The sequence below is a fragment of the Semicossyphus pulcher genome, unplaced genomic scaffold (genome assembly GCF_022749685.1).
Source record: "Semicossyphus pulcher isolate SPU_LCO1_2020_fin unplaced genomic scaffold, fSemPul1.0.p SCAF_13, whole genome shotgun sequence".
NCBI lineage: Eukaryota > Metazoa > Chordata > Actinopteri > Labriformes > Labridae > Semicossyphus > Semicossyphus pulcher.
Window position 1 is genome coordinate 6,255,069 of NW_027211637.1, and position 6,274 is coordinate 6,261,342.

The window sequence follows — 6,274 nt, forward strand, 5'->3', positions numbered from 1 at the left end:
ATTTAAAAGGCATTCCCTGGTTCCAAGTCATACCAACCTTCACTTTTTACCCCTGAATTCCAGATTCAAATCACTTCATGCTTGCCTCCAGGTGGAAGTTGGTGCCAAATGTAATAAAATACGCTCTCAGAGTTGCTGAGAGATTGTGTTCACGAAAATGGGATGAAGTAAGCTCACAGTGACCTTGATCTTTGACCACCACATACTAAACATTTCATCCTCGCCTTCAAGTGGACTTTGTGCCAAATTAGAAGTTATTTCCTCCAGGCGTTCCTGAGATGTCGTGTACAAAAGGATCCATGGACAGAGAACTATAAAACATCCTCCTGCCGAGGCTGCTTCCAGCACAGACACATAAAACCTCCGACCTGACTTTGGACAAGTCTCAGTATTTTAAACTAATGATCACTGGAGCATTGTGTTCTGTCAGAAATTATGTGCTGTCGTGCTCTAATTAGTGCTTTTTTTTCCAATTCGACATCTGTTGATTTTTGCTGCCAAAGCCAAACGTGCAGATTTCACTTATTGTTGCTAGCAACATGACTCTACGCTTTGTTCCCTGACTTTTCCTCGAAGAGTTCTGTCAGCTGCATATCACACTGAACCACAATGGTACAAAAAGAGGAGTGAACAATAGAGCCAGGCTGGTATTCTGCTAAAGCTATTCTGCTTTAGTTTGTATTGATTTATGCTGCTTCAGTTGGGATGTACTGCTTCAGGGCGAGAGACAATCAAGGAAGTTCTTTTCCACAAATTTTAAGGCCTATTAGACGCTAAAGTACTGCACAGCAGTTTATAATACTATGGGGCAGGATTTCAGCACTCTGGTAAGTTATAACAGCTGCAGTGCTTTTAACTTCAGTTGTTTTTTTAATGCTGCCTTAGACATACAATCTGAAAAATTAAAAACTCTGCAACCCCCAAAGGAAACATCAGCTAGTAAAAACAGAAAGAAAGCTTGGGAAGAGCTAGAGAGGAAGGATCGTGCAAAATCCCCTCTCAACTACAGAGACCTGGAAACAGGACAGAGAACACATACACTCGAGAGGAAACTCAGGGACATCACTCAGAGAGAGAAAGAGAGAGAAAGAGACAAAAGAGTCTGGATCTCCTGGAGGATGAAGATTCAGATCCAAAATGTCAATGAGGCCAAGGGAGAGAGAGAGAGGTCCCAGGATGGCCTATGAGCCAGCACAGAGGAGCCTCTGTACTGAAGGAGAGGGCAAGGGGGGGAGAAAAACACGAAGAGAGAAAGAAAGTGAAAAAGAGATAGTCCCACAGCCTGGTCTCCTCTGTGCTCATGGCTGTTAGAGTGCATTTAAAAAGAGGGTTAGAGAGAAGCAGTGGTTTCCAGGAGGTTTACACTTTTATTACCTGCAACACAAACAGTGACTTTAATTAATACAGCTGATAGCATATAATGAGACCGAGTCAGTATTGTTTACCAATAGTTATTACTCACATATATGAGGAGGTGATAAGAAAGTAATACCATGATCAGAAATACAGCTTTAGGGCGCCGGTTGAGCTCGACCTCCACCCTCTGCCCTTTGCCGCATGTTATCCCCACTCTCTCTTCCTGTTTCGGACACTATCAACTGTCCTCACTCTCAACTAAAGGCATAATAATTCCCTTTATCCTGACATCAATATTTTATGTCAATTGTAAAATACTGTATAATAAGTAGGCTATATTTACCAAAGTAGGCCTCTTTCAAATCACTGAAGTAAAGAGTAAAATTACAATAAAACATACATTATTATGCTGTACAGTATATTATACCATTATTTATTTTAGGGATGAAAGTTGATTTTATATTAAAAGGAATAAATACTGAAAATGATTAAGGGTTAAAAAAAACAAAACACAACCTTTCCTTTAAAGGCCAGTTCAGATCAATGAGTTCAGATCAATGATTTGCAACGCAACAAAACAGTTTCAGAATGTTGCAGAGAAATATGCAGCGGTGTGAACTGGTTAGTTGCAGAGCGTCTGTAGCCGCTGGGTGGAGTTGACTTGTCAAATCTCCAAAGAACTGAATGATGTACCTATTTCATTTCAGCCAATCAGGAAAAAGCTAAAGTTAGCGTAGGCACGCTGTCTCTGGCGCTGCAGTAGCCAAAGATAGCTCCAGATCTTCTCTTTCCAAACTCTCTGTCTTCAACGTTTATTAATCAGTGTTACAGCTAACATTGTGAGCATGTCACTGTCACTGTCACTGTCATCCACTTCTTTTTATAACGATAACAGAAATCCAGCAAGTTAATCATGTAACCTAGGCCTAATAGTAACGTTATAGTATTAACTAACGTTATAGTATTAATGCAGAAGTAGTGGGGTATGTCAGTGCATCATTGCTATGGAGACGGTCAGCTGCGTTGCGTTGCTTTGATGTGAACGGCCCAGTTTTAGAGCGCTTACGATCAGATGTCGAGGGATTCTTTTTCTTTTTCTTGTTGCATCCTGTCTCGTTGCAAATCATTGATCTGAACTGGCCTTAACAGAACCCAATCAATGTCCTATCTTCAATTCTTGTTTTTCTCTCACTCGGGCTGAACAGTCAAGACTACTTCTTGACCACTTAGAATTCTGCACAGACCCGAGCAGATGGTGAAAGCTTCTTGGTCACCATCTGCTTGTTATTTGACTTTAACTCTTAATTCCCAAGGACAGAGGAGCGGGCCTTCCATGGAATTATATAAATAGCACATACTGACAGTTTTTTCCAGATGTCAGTAATTATTACCATACCTCTTTGTTCTGCCATCTGCAACTTAGTGAAAACATCTTTAAGAACATAAGAGGGAGGAAGATAAGTCATGCTCTTACTCACATTTTTGCCAAAATTATGCAAATGGAAGTTGCCCAGGTGGTAGCAGCCAATCCACTGCTCCTCATATTCTCATGAAACCAACTGAACCAAAACCCAACAGGAAACAAGACACTTAAAACATTATTGTGAAATTCATGGGTCATTTTGGTCCATTATTACGGGACTAATACTTAACCAGCCCTTTGTACTCCAATCAACACTTCTTGCAGCTGTAATATTATTATTATGTCGAATGCAAGATAAGACCTGGGGCCACCAGCCCTGCCAGATGCCAGGCGAGCCCCAAGGTTGCAAAAGCACAATCCAGCCTCTCGATATAGATAGAACCTGGCACTACTTTTAGCAGCTGTGTCAAATGCAAAAGACCAGTCATCATGTTTACAAAAATAAAATACAGCCACCAGATCTTAGATTTTTAAGATGGCATCACTGTCGCCATGCGCTTTTGGCCTCTTATCAATTGCCCCCCCCCCCCACCACCACCTCTGTATATCTCACAGCTCCACTTGCACTAAGCTGAGGCCAGAAGTGGAGAGAGTCGGCTCTTCAAAATATCTAATTCTTTCCTTCTAACTATGCTATGATTTACAGAAAGAGCACTATCCCTTAGGGTCTTCCTCAGGCCGTTCCAGATGCTGCTCAACACAGTCAGACCACAGGAAGTGCAACAAAACAACGGAAGTATAGTTTAAAGTTGAATTAAAGAGGACAAATGTTTTGTCAGGTGAGCAATTGACGAATTATGTTTCTCACAATAGTTTTGTCACAAGATCTAAGTTTCGTTCTATTTTGCGGCACCTATGATGATAAACGATCATTTCTGGAGCACACTTCCAAGACATCCAGACAGTGTTGCATGTGTGGATTCACGGTTGGCTCCGGTTGTAACTCTTGATTTTCCTCGCTGACGGCCTCCATCTGAGCGTCCAATTTGTTTCTTTTTGATGATACATTTTTTTCTTTTTGATGATTTTGGTGATGAAAAACGCGTCACATACTGGCCGCCACAAATGTCGCTGCAGACACCCAGTCTGTAATACTGCAAATGCAAAGGTATTCATCAGTGGGCCATAGGCTCAATCACCATTGTGTTACCTCCTTCGGTAATAAAAAGTGACTTAACAGGCATAACATTTATTTAAATGAAAATCTTCAAGATTATCACTTTAAAGTTCAAAGTTGAATAGAGAGAGACAAAAGTCCACATACACATGGCTCATAGCATTTAAAGGCATAAGGAAACATGAGAAGTTGTTTTTTGTCTGATTAAATGTGACAAATAAGTCACTTTACTTAAGAGATGATTGGAGGCCTGTAACATTATCTTTTAACAGTGGATTGGTCTTTCTAGTTTAAGGGTTGTCTCCAGATGCATCAGATCTCGAAGAGTGTCCAGCGCTCAAGTTTTTCAGTAGTTTCGGTGTGGTCAAGTCCAGTGAGAAAGATTTGCAGATTAGACTTGTCATCGGTTTTTGTTACCATGACTTCTACTCATGCATCTGCTGTCTGTAAGAAGTGCTATCTACTGGGCATATCTCTGTGACAAATGAGTGAAAGGGAAACAACGATGCCACAGTTTCAGCCTCCTTCAGGCTAGTCCTCTTTTTTAATCACTTGACTAAACGGAGATTGGTTCAGACAAGGTTTCGTAACTCGTGTAGGTGGCTGGTTTTCTCTCTGAACCAGAGAAGCCTACAGGATGGAAAGTGAGTTATGAAAGGCAGAAAGTTAAGCAGCCGGCAAAGTAATGGCTGAGTCACTGGTATTGATTCATAACCTTTTCATCCTACACAGATATATTATTGTCATTTTGTGCCTCCAGCTGTAAAACATCTTACTTATGCACATTTAAAAACACTCACCTCATTCCTTCATCCCTCTTTTACTTTAAATGCTCCCTGATAAATAAGAAAGCTGGCCCAAAGTCAAACATGAGTTATAAATTAATACAACCCTCCTATTTAGAGGCTTAATTTTCTCATTTATATTTATAGAAGAACCTTTAATACTAGGCCTATCTTTACAGGTGACATGATGCTAACACGAGTCTAATACGCAGAAGATATAATTTCTCTGTTATTTTCATCCACCTAATTTATTCTACATTATTACCATTCCCTGCACCTGCTTTCAAACACTCATGCTTTAACAGTCCCAACCTGATTTAATACAATATTGTATATTTTGATTTTACTTAAATACTTTTACATAGGTCAGATTTTAAATGCATGATTTTTTTCTGCATGATGTACAGTGGAATATGGTAAGGATAAGTATAATTCTGAACAATAAGTACTGTGAGCATCACTGTAAAAGGATATCTTTGATTAAGATTACATTTACAAGGTCAGTCTTTTATAGACTGCCAACAGAGCAGCTCCACGCTATGTATGTTGATGACACTTAAAGATTGGTCTTTTACAGAAATGTTAAAGCAACTGTACAGGAATACAATCAGTAATTTGGCTTATTAAGTGTATGTTGAGTATCTGTGCGAAGAAAAAGGTTTATAGTCATGGATTGTTTGTTAATGTGATAACAAACCTGCAGTATTTCTGTTGCTACAAAGTAAGATTCTGCTATAGTTAACATGTTTTTGTCCATGCATGTAAGTGTGAACGTTCTCCTGTAAGCTGCCATGATTCACAAACTTCTGGGAATGTGCAGTTATTATTCATGACAAGTAACACCTCCTGTGTGTGGGTGGAAGCAAATGGAGTCATATTGACATGTTTCAGCACGCAAACCCTCTGGTTTTTCACACTGAGGCTCTCATGATTTGTAAAGTGTTTACATCATTTGGTTGTTTTCCACACAGTGAATAAGGCTTTACATAGTGAAATGATGTTACCCTGCAAACCAAAGACAACGTGAGGCTTCGTGTAAACCTCAGAGCTGCATGACATGTTATCTACTGTGATTGACTGTAGCTGACAGCTTAACACTGTGGTGCCGAGTCAAGCCCACCAGTTTAGACCGGATCTTTGATGATTTTGACTTCAAAATAAAAAATAATTTGTCGTGAAAACTGAAAATAAGGGCTAATTAAGTTTTTAAAAGTGAAAGTCAAATGAAAAGTCGACAGGAAACAAGAAAATAGATATAAATTACAAAGTAAAAGTCACGTTTGTTGAGTACATAATATAAGTATAAATAGAGATATTATTATTGTTACTTAATATTTACTTAACATATGCTTCGAATGAATTTGAATGAATGCATTTCTTAGATAGTATTGTTCTTGTTATCTATGTGTGTATGTTTATCATGTGTGTGTGTGTGTGTGTGTGTGTGTGTGTATGCTGCTAGTATAATCTAATTTCCCCTATATTTAGATGTATTTTTTTGCTTTTGATTAATTTTTAGCATATATATTCCTTATTTATTTATTTACATTGAAAAAAGAGATGAGGACTCGGTTTACAACTAACTATTGGTGA